General features: G+C 45.4%; 1 non-coding gene across 1 annotated transcript; it reads right to left on the bottom strand.

Annotated features, from left to right (window-relative positions):
* Positions 1–1,348: 1,348 nt before the first annotated feature.
* Positions 1,349–1,467, bottom strand: LOC134545057 (5S ribosomal RNA). Its single transcript, XR_010078233.1, has one exon. It is a non-coding gene; the product is annotated as a 5S ribosomal RNA (ribosomal RNA).
* Positions 1,468–15,330: the final 13,863 nt, after the last annotated feature.

The raw sequence follows: 15,330 nt of genomic DNA on the forward strand, positions 1-15,330 counted from the left end.
GAGCTGGATTTTTTTTTTTTTTTTGTATTTTTGTTCTGTTGATCCCACGTGGAGTCAAGGCTCCGGGATATAGAACATGTATGTGCAGACAATTAATATTTACATGATGCAAGTTACCAAGAAAAAAAATTTCAAAAAAAAAAAATACATAACATGTTACACAATTTAACTTTATGCAAAACATGAAGCAGCTGTTATCACAAGTCCATTCAACAAATTAACAGTTCAATTTCTCTATTATCAATCAAATTAAAGAATAGCTTCAGAGGGTAGGTAGGATATTCTAGAAGAATTTTTTTTACTGTTTTTTTTTTTAATACTGGTAAATTGTTTTAGTTATTTTCTGTGATATTAAGTTGTAAAGTTTTACTCCCAAGTAATTTAGTCCATTTTCAAATCGCCTAGTGTTATGTTCAACTATCCTCAATTTACTAGCATTTCTGGTGTTATACCTATGTGCGAATATCTAAAAAAAAAAAAAAAAAAAAAAAAATAATAATTTTTTTTTTCTTCTTTTTCTTAAGAATGAATAAAAAGTTTCTAGAACGTATTCATTTATGGCAGTCAGGACTTTAAGTTTTTTGAATTTTGGTCTGCAGTTAGATGATTTTTTATCTTTTGTTATTATTCTAATAGCTCCTTTTTTTTTTTTTTCCCCCAATGTTATATGGCAGAAAGAGTAGAGCTATGGCTACTGTGACATCATGCATTGATGGGAAGGTTATTGTTGGATAACAAAAATTTAGATGATATAATTTTTATTTTTTTCCATACACAACACATTGCAGGTACAATTTTACAGGTTACAGCTGTACCACCTCTAGTATTGCTGCCGACCATCCAACAAATGAGCACACTAAACAGGCATTGATGACATTGTTATCAACGTCTTTTTGAATCTCTCATTATTATACATAACTGCCCACTGAAACAGAGAAACTTCAAAATAGGTGTGTGTGTGTGTGTTTATATATATATATATATATATATATATATATATATATATATATATATATATACATATATACATACATACATACATACATACATACATACATACATACATACATACATACATACATATACACTTATCTATTTATTTTTTCACTTTGAATTTTGTATGAGGTATACACATGCAAAGATTCACAGCTGCTGCTGGGTGGGTGAGTGAGTGAGTGATTGATTGATTGATTGATTGATTGATTGATTGATTGATAGAGAGTGAGTGTGTGTGTGTGTGTGTGTTAGGGGGGGGGGGGGGGGGAAATGTGGTGATTGTGGGGGAAAAAAAAATTTAAAATTGAAATTTTTAAAAAAAAATTTTTTTCTGTAGGGTGCAAAATAGTAGTGCCAACGGCACGTGGTGTTCCCAAGCGGTCACCCATCTAAGTACTAACCACGCTCGACGATGCTTAACTTCGGTGATCGGACGAGAACCGGTGTGTTCATCGTGATATGGCCGTTGGCAATGATATAGATGTTTTTTTTTTGCAGTTTGTATTTGCCACTCGAAATAGCTATACCAGGTGTGATTGTTACAAACAACAGGAGAAATCGTGTAATGAACACTCTTTTACTTCCCCCCCCCCCCCCCCCTCCCCACACACAACACCCACCACCCTCACCATCCCAACCACCAAAGCCCTCTTCAAAATACACTCTCACACACACACACAAACCCACACTCTATAACTGATGAACATTACCATAACTTCTTAAAGCCATTAGATAATATTTAACTCAAGAAAGGTATTGTGATATGTTTAAAGAAAGAAAGGTGAAACCTTTAACTTTACCAGCAGGTATTAGTATCACTGAGGTATCTTCTAGGTTGTAGCAGCAATAGTAGTAATAATAATAAAATTAAATAAGGTAATAAAAAAGAAAAGTTATACATGTGATCAAATCATGAATGTATAAAACTGGAATGAATTTAAATTTTTTTTATTTTTCTTCATAGGCTGTTTTGAAATTGATGAGTAAGTGCCTCTTCTTTTAAATTTTTTAATGCTGAACACTGTTACATAAGAGATGAATGTTTAGAAAATTTAAAAAAAAAAAAAAGCTAGCCCAGCCCCCTCCCCCCCTCACACAAAATCCAAACAAAAAAAAAAACACCCTCCTTCAAAACATCACATAATCATCCAGCCAGCAGTGCAGACGAGAAATTTGCACTCGGGGCCGCCATTTTGACGATAAATTCTTGCATGGCACACCAAAGGTAGGAAAGAATTTAAAAAAATAAAAATAATGGGCGAGCACCCTCGCGTCTGCCTGTAGAAAATGAAGTTAAAAGTAACATAACCTAAAGACAGGCACACACTAGGGTGCTCCCAGGCGGTTGAGAAATTTTTTCCCGCCAAAAGACTTATATATATTATTTATTTTACTGTTTTTGGCAGGGGGCTATGTCGGTCTGTGTGCAAAGTAGTTCCTACTCCCGCCGCCAGGAGCGCGCGCGGTGGGTAGCGATGTTGTTTTTTCTGCTTTCATTTGTTTATTATTTAGAGGGTTAATGCTATGTAAATGTACGCAAGTTTGGTTATGTGTCGGTAGTTGTGCGAGATTTAATTTCCGAAACGAAATTTGACTTTCATCGGCCTGCATTTCTCACTTATTCGGAAAATACATGTGTGTTTATGTATGTATAATAATCGAGTGATTTTGTAATAATTTGGAAGTTTTGTTTGCGTGTGCGATGTGGGGAAGAAAAGGTGTGCACACGAGTCCTAGGGCTATATTTTTTTTTATTGCGAAATATTTACTTCATGTGGTGAAAAATTTTAAATTATTTGTGATGCAAGTGAAATTTTTTTTTTTTTTTCAGTTGGGTGATGTGTTTGTCCTCGTTTGTGTGCAAGGAAGCAAACATGCTGAAGGTAAGGGGCCATAAATGACACTTTAAAATATTAGTTTACCATTAATTTTGGTTAAATATTAAATTGCCATATAAGTAAAATCATGTCAACTGTTGTATTCCACCCAGTATAAGCTGTTAGTAATGGGTACTTAATATAAATAGAATAAATGTAAGCATTTTCGTCTGCATGAAAATTCACTTTTTTTTTGGATCCATTTGTACTGTGGGTAGTTAAATAGTACATTATGTTGTTTTTACTTCGAAGTACAAAACATCTTGTGCATGATTGCAAATTCAAACGCAGTTAAGCATAATATGAATTCGAATTATGTGTGTGTGTGTGTGTGTATATATATATTTTTTTTTTTTTTTTTTTTTTTTACTGTGTCCAGTTTTAGCACAAATGGAATTATTTTCAAAGTGAATCGATGCAACTGGTCTTTGCCATTAATATTGATATATGATCTAACTAAATTAAATAGAAAGGATTTTTTTATTTATTTTTTTATATATATAAATATATTTGTAGCAATGTACTAATGACCACAGAAGTAAGCAAAAAAAAAAATATATATATATATATCTCAGCCAGTAAACCATGCGTCTTAAAGACTTTTTTTAATGAAAATATTTCTGCCTTGGTTAAGCTTACATTTACTATCATAGGGATTGAGGGAATTGTAGAACAGCAGCAGAAGCATTTCCTTTCATGATCATGTTCTTGGTCCTGAAAAGGACCGTTTATGTAAGCATGTGCACACCAGACCTGCTCACTTGGAGCTGGTGTATTTGGTGACAGCCTTGGTGCCCTCGCTGACAGCGTGCTTGGCCAGCTCCCCGGGCAGCAGCAGTCTCACGGCCGTCTGTATCTCGCGGCTGGTGATGGTGGAGCGCTTGTTGTAGTGGGCGAGGCGGCTGGCCTCTGCCGCGATGCGCTCGAAAATGTCGTTCACGAAACTGTTCATGATGCTCATGGCCTTAGATGATATGCCAGTGTCCGGATGAACTTGCTTCAACACTTTGTAGATGTAGATTGCGTAGCTTTCCTTCCTCTTGCGCTTCTTTTTCTTGTCGCCCTTCGAGATGTTTTTCTGGGCCTTGCCCGCCTTTTTGGCTGCCTTACCGCTCGTCTTGGGGGGCATCGTAGGTCTGAGCTGTGCCGCTGTCGCTAGATGAGTGAGACGGGAACTGAATTTTTTTCGTGAAAAGTTTTCTTGGCTTCTTGTTGCGCGACCAATCGGAGCGCTCCGCGGCTCGTGATTGGTCGCGCTCCGCGGAGGGACGTGTAACAAAAGTAATTTCCAGCGGCCGGGGCGCCACTTTCTCGTAGGTTGCGGACCAGTGTACAGCCTATAACTCAACATGTCTGGCAGAGGAAAAGGAGGAAAGGTTAAGGGGAAATCCAAGACTCGCTCCAGCAGGGCAGGACTTCAGTTCCCAGTGGGGCGCATCCACAGGCTGCTGCGCAAAGGCAACTACGCAGAGCGTGTCGGGGCAGGCGCCCCGGTCTACTTGGCCGCGGTGATGGAGTACCTGGCCGCCGAGGTGCTGGAGCTGGCGGGCAATGCTGCGCGCGACAACAAGAAGACCAGGATCATCCCGCGTCACCTTCAGCTGGCCATTCGCAACGACGAGGAGCTCAATAAGCTCCTGTCAGGCGTGACCATTGCCCAGGGTGGCGTTCTGCCCAACATTCAGGCAGTGCTGCTGCCCAAGAAAACCGAGAAGAAAGCCTAAGCCCCTTGTTTGCTTCTCAGGTTTGAAAAAAAAAAAAAAAACGGTCCTTATCAGGACCAAAAAACATAATTCGTTGAAAAGGAACTGTTTGCTGTTAATCTCTGATGAAATAATGTCCTATGAAACCTGTTGTTTGGAACACAAACTTCACACTGTAACACATGATTGTTTAAAAGCTACGCAGCTATTCGCATGCACGTGCGCGCGCGCGCACACACACACACACACACACACACACACACAAACACAAACACAACAGCAGCAGCAGCAGCAGCAGCAGCTGTGATTCTTTGCATGTTTCAAAGTGAAAAAAAAAAATATATATATATATATATATATATATATGTATGTATGTATGTATGTATATAAATAAATAAAAAAAACACACACACACACTTGTTTTGAAGTTTCTTTTTGTTTCAACATGTTTCAGTGGGCAGTTATGTATAGTAATGAGAGAATTAAAAAGATGTTGATAACAATGTGAACACAAATAAATAGTTTCCTTGTGTATTACTTGGTGTACCTAAGTATGAATCAGTGCACATTGCCTTTAAGCAATGTTATGCGGTTGAACAGATAGTTGCAGAAGTTGCTAGAAATATTGAAAAATTTCCTTCTGCGAAGCTAGCTTGAATTAAAGTCTTGCTCTCTCAACATTCACTGCATGCACATTGTAATGTAAGTTATGTCAACCTGGTTATTCACGTACTGGTAACTCCATGGCATGGCTGTTGAAACTGCTACCTCTGCACCATGTAAAAGCACTTTTTCATATGTGTGTTTGCCTAGCCAAGGTTTTTGTACGCCTACTAGTTGTGGGATTTATTTTTTTTATTTTTTCCCCCCTCCTTTATGAGTGTTGTGTTTGCATGGTGAAACAGTAACTGCAACCTTCCTTGAATCTGTATGATGGCCCTGAAAAGGGCCGTTTTGTAAGGTGTGGCACAGCTGGCCTACCCTCCGAAGCCGTACAGAGTGCGGCCCTGCCTCTTCAAGGCGTACACGACGTCCATTGCGGTGACGGTCTTTCTCTTGGCGTGCTCTGTGTAGGTGACAGCATCGCGGATCACGTTTTCCAGGAACACTTTGAGCACGCCTCGTGTCTCCTCGTAGATGAGGCCCGAGATGCGCTTCACTCCACCGCGCCTGGCCAGCCTACGAATGGCCGGCTTGGTGATGCCCTGGATGTTGTCACGCAGCACCTTCCTGTGACGCTTAGCGCCACCTTTCCCCAGACCTTTTCCGCCCTTTCCGCGCCCGGTCATGTTTGCGTGCTCCTGTTTCAGCTGGGAATGTGCTGCTCGGCCGCCTCTGTCGTTAGTTTCTATGGATCGACTTCTGTGCTGTGATTGGCTGTTCTCGCCAGCCAATGGAGATGCCGGGCCAATCGCAGTGCACCACAGCTTTAACAAAACTGTTGAAATTTTTACAGCACGCGCAGACGGACCACGATGGCGCGCACGAAGCAGACGGCTCGTAAATCTACTGGAGGCAAAGCGCCGCGCAAGCAGCTGGCCACCAAGGCGGCTCGCAAGAGCGCGCCGGCCACGGGGGGAGTGAAGAAGCCACATCGCTACCGCCCTGGCACTGTCGCGCTGCGAGAAATCAGGCGCTACCAGAAAAGTACCGAGCTGCTTATCCGCAAGCTGCCCTTCCAGCGCCTGGTGCGAGAGATCGCCCAGGACTTCAAGACAGACTTGCGCTTCCAGAGCTCGGCCGTCATGGCGCTGCAGGAGGCCAGCGAGGCTTACCTGGTGGGGCTCTTCGAGGACACCAATTTGTGCGCCATCCACGCCAAGAGGGTCACCATCATGCCCAAGGACATCCAGCTTGCCCGGCGTATCCGTGGCGAGCGTGCTTGAGTTCCTTGCCATTTTTTTTGCAAGGGGGAAAAAAAAAAACAGCCCTTATTAGGGCTAAAAATAACTGTCAAATTTGAAAGGAAAACAGTTGTCTGGCTTTTTGTACCTATTAGCTGTCGTTGACCTTTACCCAGCCAATAATATATTACATTAATAAGAATTTGGAAAAACACAGTTATAGTGTCTGTGTTTTGAGGTGGTTGTTTATATTGTACACAAAAGATTTGCACACAATGCAATGTATTCTGCATAGGAAATAAAAACTCTTCAAACAGTGCCTGTCTGCAGTAGCAGCACCATCAGCAGCAGCAGCAGCAGCAGCAGCAGCAGCAGCAGCAGCAGCAGCAGCAGCAGCAGCAGCAGCAGCAGCATAAAGTTCACCATTAATACCCTGAGACCTAATCCTTACAAAAAAAATATGTGTGTGTGTGTGTGTATATATGTGTATATATATATATATATGCTGAAATAAGAGTGAGATGTTTGTAAGACGTTTTCCTGCTTAAAAACTTTAAATAATTTTGCACCTAAACTATACACACAATGTAATTGATAAATTTCTTTATTTATTTATTTATTTCCCCCGCTTCAAATACCATAAGAAATTTTTTAACCAGAATTTTACCTAACGGCAGAGGTGTGGCTATAGGAGGCAATGATTGCAACAACTGATACCTTCATGACTAGTATTGTTGGCCCTTAGAAGGGCCGATAAGGTGGTACAGTGCCACAGAAAGTGCCAGCGGTCCTGCTGGCATCTTCATTTCCGCTTTGGGGCTGCTTTCTTGGGCGACTTGCTCTTTGGGGCAACCTTCTTTGGCTTTGGAGCACGGGGTTTCTTCGTGGGAGGTTTGGACACCTTTTTTGCCTTTGAAGGTGCCTTCTTGGGCTTGGGGGTTGCAGCTGCTGCCTTTTTTTTCTTTTCTGCTGTAGGCGGAGTCTTCTTGACTGGTTTCTTGCCCACCGCTGCCTTCTTGGCTACGGATCGCTTCTTTTCCTTAGGGGCAGCTGCACCACGCTTGCCGCTTGGAGCCTTGGGCTGGTCCGGAGCACCGGTGGTCCCTGAAGCCAGCTTGAAGGAGCCAGACGCACCCTTGCCTTTGGTTTGGACAAGCTCGCCGCTAGCCACTGCTGCCTTCAAGTATTTCTTGATGAAAGGTGCCAGCTTTTCCGCATCTACTTTGTAGGTAGAGGCGACGTATTTCTTGATGGCTTGCAGTGATGAGCCGCCCCTTTCCTTGAGGCTCTTGATCGCAGAGGCCACCATTTCAGATGTGCGCGGGTGCGCGGGCTTGGCTCGTGGCTTCTTCGACGCAGCCTTGCCTTTCTTCGGGGAAGCTGCCTGTGATGGGGCAACAGCTGGTGCTGCAGTCGCTGCTGCGGTATCTGCCATGACGAGACTGATCCTACAGAATGCAAGAGCAAAGTGAAAATAAAATTTTTCTCTCAATTTTTTTTTTTTTTTTTTTTTTTTTCCTAACCTAAGTTTAAAACTAAGTGTATTGGGAGGGGTCCGGGTTAGGGAGAGACTCTAAGTGCGTCTCAGGCCGAAGCCTATACGCTCTAATCATGCAGGGGGTACCATGCAGAGAAGGGAACATGCATATGTGCTAAGGAGGGGGATTGGCCAGCCATGGCAGCAATTGGCGCCATGACTAACTCCCCTCACTTGACTATTCTAGACTATACTAGATAAGTTGGGCCCAGGTAAAACCTGCATAGACACAGGGAAAACCCTGGGCACTTACATGCGGGATGCAAAAATTCATGCATTAATTTCATGCTGGTTGGTTACGGGAGTAGAAGGATGGCTCAGGAAGAAGAGTTGGAAGAGTAGAAAATGTCTACTAAGCAAGGGCGGGCACTTGGGCATTTCTGTCCGCATTTTAGTTTGGTAGGACTGGTTTTTAGGGGGCGACTTTAGTCGTTTCCCGCCAGGCTGCCAGCCAGCCAGGTTAGCTGAAAAAGAAGTACATATTGCAGCTGTATATATATGACCGCAGCTCCCAGGTTGCCCCAGCTGCCACGGTCATGCATGCCCGACACATTGTGCTGCCAGCCTGGGCATGTCAATCATCGGCTAGGCCAATGTTGCATATTTGCACCGCAGGACGTGGTCAGGCACATGGTCAGACACCTATTATGTTCACTTAATATATTTTAATCTAAGGGACAGTCAGGACATATGTGTGTAGTTCATTAGGGCCCCGATGGGCCAAAAACGCGACTGGTTTCATTAGAACCCCGCTGGGTCAAAAACGCGACTGGTTCAGCGATCGGCGCAACGAGTGTAGTGGGGGTGTGGGGGCCTTAATTCCGACACATGTTGCTGCCAGCCTGGGCATGTCAATTATTGGCTAGTCCAATGTTGCATATTTGCACCGCAGGACGTGGTCAGGCACACGGTCGGAATCCTATTAATTAATACTTAATATTATACTTAAATTAGAATGCAATATAATATAATATACCACCCTACTGCACCCACCATTGCTGCAGCATTCCACTCGTTGGCAAGGTCAGCTTCAACGGTGTTTATTTGCACTGACAGCTGGCGGCACAGCAGAGTAGCATCTAATTTACTATTATTTAAATTACTCAGCCCTCCGAGTATTTAAATAAATTTAATCTAAGTTTCGAGCTGCCTTGTGTGGGTTTAAATAATTAAATTATTTAAATAAGCTATGAGTTGAAGTGAAACCTTGCAGGTTAAATGCCTATGCGAAAGCAGTAGTCAGTAATTCAAAATCTCATGTCTTTCAGAAACACAACCAGCACTGGGGGTGAAACCAACCAGGCCGGCCATGACCATCAGTCATAGAGAGTCAGCCCTAACATGTCAGGCAGTGAACTCCTGGGAGTCGAACCACCACCCGCATGCTTCGGACCATTTTGAATTAGCATTCAAACAGGTTGGTCGTGCATGTAATTGTGTGTTGGCTGGAGGGCGCCGTGTAAGCCTAGTGGGAAGGCTCTACTCATAACATGTTCTATGAGCTGTTTGGGTGACGCGAGCTCCGCGCGCGAGTGTGCGCGCACGGAGCCGGGGAGGTACTGCGCCGGCTACTAGTTTTGTTTGGAGGGGGTCGTGCGCTGGTTGGCTGTCAGGCTCGGCCAATCAGGGGGCGCCTCGCCCGCAGCTACGGCGGGCGGTGCGCCAGGATTGATTTCGGAAGCTTATACTTCTGTGTATTATTTGGATCATAGTTTCCAAGGGAGGAAATATGTGGATTTAAATTATTTACGCATTTATCGTAAAAATTTTGGGTTGTGCGGATATAAAAATCTTGCAAAGTTTCAGTGTTAGTTTCACTGTGCAAGTTCTCTACTGGACAGTATATCGGGGCGTCTGCAGCGATTCGAATGCATCTATTCTGAACTCGCTGCAGTTTTATTAGATGGCAGTATGCTGCAGTAGCCCAGACTGGGGCTGCATACGTGATTATCGGGCGTATGAGAGCTTTGTAGAGCAGTAATCCATTTTTGACTGTGCTGCCACATCGCCTGCTCATTACAGGATATAATGCGCGCATTCTAACCTGAGCTTGGGTTTGTTTAATGTCAATGTGCTGTCTCCACAGGAGTTTCCTATCCATGTGGACACCTAGGTATTTAACTACGTCCTTGTGAGGGATTGGCTCATCAAATAGGCGTAGTTGCGGCCTGTTGTCGGCTGGCGGGAGGTTTTTGCGTGTAAACACAATCGCCTCAGACTTGGTCGTGTTTACTTTTATGCGCCAGGCTGTACACCACTGTTCAACTTCAGTGAGCGCAGTCTGGAGCCTGGTAGTGGCCAGCTGTAGGTTATGAGATCTGCTATACAGTACAGTGTCGTCTGCATAGCAGCCTAGCTTGACTAGTCTATGTGCGGGGCGAGGCATGTCGCGTACATATATATTAAATAGTACTGGGCCTAGGATGCTGCCCTGCGGCACTCCGGCTTTAATTAATTTTAGGTCAGACGTTGCCCCTTCAGATGACACTCTAAAGGTTCTGCCTGCTAGGTAGGATGCAATGAGTTTAGTGTAGCAATCCGGGAAGTTTGCTTCATACATTTTATATATTAGCCCTGCATGAAAAACTCTATCAAAGGCCTTTTCTACATCGAGAAACGTAGCAACTACGTAGTCTTGGACGTTGAATGCGCTGGTTATCTCTTCGGTAAGACGGACCAGTTGATGGGTAGTCGAATGAGCACTGCGAAAGCCAAATTGCTCATTTGGCAGCAAGTTATGTTCGTGTATGTGTACTTTAAGTCTGTGTAAAATTATGCGCTCCGCAACTTTAGACACAGTACTCAATAGGCTTATTGGCCTGTAATTTTGGGGCAGTGTTTTGTCCTTGCCCGGCTTGTGGAAGACTATTACTTTTGCTTCCTTCCACTGGGAGGGAAAAATATTCAGTCTGAGCATTGCATTAATGCATTCAGCCAGATATTCAAAGGCTTCGTCTGGAAGCTGTTTGAGAACAACTGCTTGTATGCCGTCGTTCCCAGGGGCTTTTCGCGGCTTCATATTCTTGATAGCACGCTTAATTTCTTGGGCCTGGGTGGGGAGAGGCTCAGAGATAGTGGGCTGGTGCAGTTTAGCGCGGAGTTCGCGGTAAATTTGTGCAGTGAATGGCCTGTCACAAGGCTGCAAATTGGGCTGGAATGCTGTTTCTAAGGTGCTTGCGAAAGCTTGCGCCTTGTCCTGGGGAAGAAATGCGAGTCCATTATTTGTTTGGAGGGGTGGAATTTTATCAAATTTATTCAAAATTCGCTTAGTCATTGCCCAGGTACTCCCGTCCTGTACATTGAGCTTCGCGATTTTGGCTTCCCACTGGCTGCTACGCCACAACGAGAGTTCATCTGATATAGCAGTTTGAAGCTCGTTGATTCTGCGTTTAATAATGTGCGTGCGTCGCCGTGTGTATTCGCGGCGCAGTCTGTTCTTTTGCGATATCATATCGCAGATGTATGCTGGCAGCTCGTCATGCATTAACTTAACCTCCTTTTCTGGGATGCACTGGCTAATTCCGTCTTGAATTTTCGCGGTAAAAGTGGTTATAGCGTTTTCTAGATTATCACTATTATTTATTTCGTCGAGTTCTGAAAGATGTAATGACAAAAAATTTTTAAAGCTAACCCAATCTGCATTTTTGTAGTCCCTGACTTTACGAGGTGGGTTCGAGTCGACATTTGCGTCGTCAAAAATTAAATGAACAGGGAAGTGGTCAGACGTTAAGTCGTGTACAACTTCGAGTTCGAATCCCGAGTGCACACGTTTATTAATAACGATGTCTAGAACATCTGGGAGAACCCCCACACGCCCAGTGTCGTGTGTGGGCTCCATGGGAGCATGAATTTGGTAGTTGTGATTTAATTGGTGGTTATAAAGAATTGTACCATTCTGTGTGGCTCGCCTGCTGTTCCACTCTCTATGTTTAGCATTTATGTCTCCTAGAGCGAGGAAGGTCGGGGCCGCCCCATACAGGGCGTCCAGATCAGCCACGCTCAGGGACCTACCTGGTCGCGCATACATAGAAATAATTTTTATGTTTTGCCTGTTAATAGTTAAGTTAATTGCTACTGCTTCGAGATTCTGAAAATCGGGGAGCTGCCATTCAGTGTTTTTTATGCTTTTATGGACAATAAGGGCTACTCCCCCTCCTCTTTGATTAACTCTGTCGCGCCTATAGATTGCATAATTTAGTATAGTAATTCTATCAGTCGGAATTAAGTGGGTTTCATTAATCGCAGCTATTTTTATTTTGTATTTTTCTAAGTGGTGAATTAATTCCGGTATTTTATTTTTAATGCCGCGTGCATTCCAGAATAGGAGGGACTTAAGACTATGGGCCGCGGTTGGTATGCAACACTGGGCCGGATTACGAGCTGCCATTGAGCTTGGCAGCCAGTGTCTGGACGAAGCCCATCATCGCATGGACTTTTTCTGTTAGGGAAACAGATGGGTCGCACCATATAACCATAAGCTGGCACATGGGGACGATTGTGGCCGCCAGATTTTCATCCGTGTTGAAAGTGCGCGACTGTTCGAGCACTTTCTGGAAGTCAGCCAGGCCCGGTTTCGAGGCTGGCTGCTGTTGGGGCGCGGGCGGTGCAGTTGGCAGCATTGGAGCTGCGTCTACCGCCATGCTCGTCTCAGGTGCCGGGGCTACCTGCGGCCGGGAGAGCGCGGTCGTGCGCTTCGCCGGGGCTGGCGCAGCCTTAGCTGCTACGAGCTTATCCTGGGCAGGCTGTCGCGGCCTGTCCTGCCCAGGCTGCGGGGGCCTTTCCTGAGTGGGTCGCGGGGGTTTGCCTTGGCCATTTTTGTGGCCCGTCGGGTGTTTTTTGACCCCCTTCCGCTGCCAGGGGTTGTTCGCCAGCACTGGGTAGTCCAGCTCGTTGTAGCTGGGCTCGCAGTGCTGCTCCAGGGGCGCGAATCGGTTGCCACCTGCCTGCTGCAGGTAGTCGCCGAAGCTCCGGGGAGGAGGGTACCTCGGTGGACCCCAGGGGTTTTGCCTCGGGGGGCCAGAGAAGCCCGGAGGGGGCCGTGGCATCGGTTGCGGCTGGGGCTGCATTGCAGCGCGCCTGTTTTCGCGCAGGTCGCGGCGAGACTGTTGCTCGCGCTGCTTGCGTACCTGGGGCGGAAGGTGCCTGCGGGTCTCTTTTTTATAGACCTGGCAGCCCTTGTAGTTTGCGCAGTGTGCCTCCTTACAATGCGCGCACTTTTTGTGCTCCTGGTTGCCCCCATTGGGGCAGTCGGGAGCGCGGTGTGGCCCGCTGCACCACCGGCACACAGGGGCCGCGTGGCAGGCCTTGCCAACATGGTTATAGCGTTGGCAAACGCTGCATTGGGCGGGGCCTGAGGGGCGCCTGTAGTCGACGACACGCACCAGCATGCCGCCGAACTCTGTCAGGGAGTAGATGCGCTCAGAATCGCACGTCTGAGGCACCTCAATGACCAGGGCGTCGCATTTTTCCCTGCGCAGCCTGTTCTCCAAGAACCAGTGGTTCTGGACAGGCAGGTTCAGGGCTGCAAATTCCTCCTGGAGGAAATCGGTCGGGGTGTGGCGGTGTACTCCGCGCAAGACGAATTTCTTGGGCACTTCGTCTCTCTGAAGGAGGACGGAGTGCTGGGCGCCTATCGCCTTAAGGGCCTGGACTGCCCTTTGGTAGTCCGGGACGGACGCAGGATTGACCTGGATCTCGTCCTTGCCGCGGTTTTGGCAGGTGAACTTTTCCGCCAGGGCCTGCTTGAGGGCGGTGTATACCCTTGGGTACGTGTGCCCCTGGTCTAAAAACACGAACAGGGGCTTCACTCGGAGCTTTTTGGGCGGTGCCGCAGCTCCGGCGGCATGGCCTGCAGTTGGTTGTGGGCGAGGGGGGGAGGGGCCCGCCTCGTCGTCGCTGCTGCCTGCACCGGACACCTCCGTGTGCAGGCGCTTGTTGCGCTTACCAGTGGCAACACTCCAGCCACTGGATTGATCGGAGCTAGGCCCTGAGGGGGCCTCGCTTTCTGTCATCTCGACAGCGTCGCTCATGTCGTCGTGGTAGCCTACGCTCGGGTCCACCCACTGACCGTCCCCCGGGGCTAAGTTAGCCGGGTTCAGGCTAGGCTACAGGGGAGCTAGCTCCCCGGGTGTTGCCGAGTTGTTGGTTGCCAATAACTTACTCTTTACCGCAGCTCTCTCTTACCGCCTGTGCGCATGTAGCACACAGGCACCTTTCAGTACACCGCTGGGTAGCACTAAGAAGTGCTAACCACAGCTTGGGCGTCGACGATCTATAAATTCACGGCGAGCAGCTCCGGGACACGTCCGTCCTCTACCGAAGCGCCTTTTCCATTTTTCTTTTTCTCTCTGCAAATATCTGGTTACCCAATTTTCTGGTTGCGGACGGTTCAGAAAATTCTCGATGCCTTGCTCACGTAGGGAGCAGCGCACTTTGGACAGCGAAAGTAATGTAGGGCTTCTTTAGCACTGATTTTTCAATGTTTTCTAAATGTCAGCAGTCTACGATGACATAATGGGCAGTTCCACTAATAGTGTAATTTTTTTATGGCAGCTGCACTGTTTAATTTGCACTGCGAGCTGTTTAAATTTACTGCTACACCAAACAGGGAACTTTTCATTTGCAGATGTTATTCAAGGAATCAAATACGTAATTTGTGCTGGAATCACTTGAAAATGGTTAAATTAACTTAGGTATACTTTAGTGTATAGTATGCTGAAAATGTGGAGATAATTTCATGAAGGCTGTTTGCTGTGGAAGCACTAGCAAATCACCTTGTTCAGTGCCACCTGGAATGGCTTTCTTCGTGCACCTCCAAGGATGATGTGATTATTATTGTGAGTAAATTTTGTTTACATTTTCATTGTGTGAATAATAAAACTTTTAACTGTACACACAACAAGCATTTCACTTGGATCTGATGCATTCTCAAGAGTGCAGTTTCTGTTTAGCTTTTAAAACTGGCTGCCCTTCAATTCACTCAAGGTGCAGATGCAAGTTGCTGATGAAGTATTCCACACACATGCTACATTGGAGAAATATTTTAATAAAAATTAAAACTCTTGCAGGATTTCGAATAAAAACTATCCTATTTATCCCTTCTATGTTTTGGTACTGCGAAATTGAGAGAGGTAAGTAAGTTGTGAGGTTATTTTTACTTGCTTGCATGTGAGGTTAGCAGAGCAAAAATATTTTTGAAATTGCAGATACATGGTCACTTTATTTCGTTGCAAACATTTATAAGCTCGTAATCTTATTTAAAGTCTCCATACTTAATGCGTTTGGAAAACCTTCTTTCTCTCAATTTTACAATGGAACAAAATTTTACTTGTATGTGTACATTAATTCCATCTCTAAATGATGTAGGTTTACGC

This window comes from Bacillus rossius, unplaced genomic scaffold, assembly GCF_032445375.1.
Source record: "Bacillus rossius redtenbacheri isolate Brsri unplaced genomic scaffold, Brsri_v3 Brsri_v3_scf55, whole genome shotgun sequence".
NCBI lineage: Eukaryota > Metazoa > Arthropoda > Insecta > Phasmatodea > Bacillidae > Bacillus > Bacillus rossius.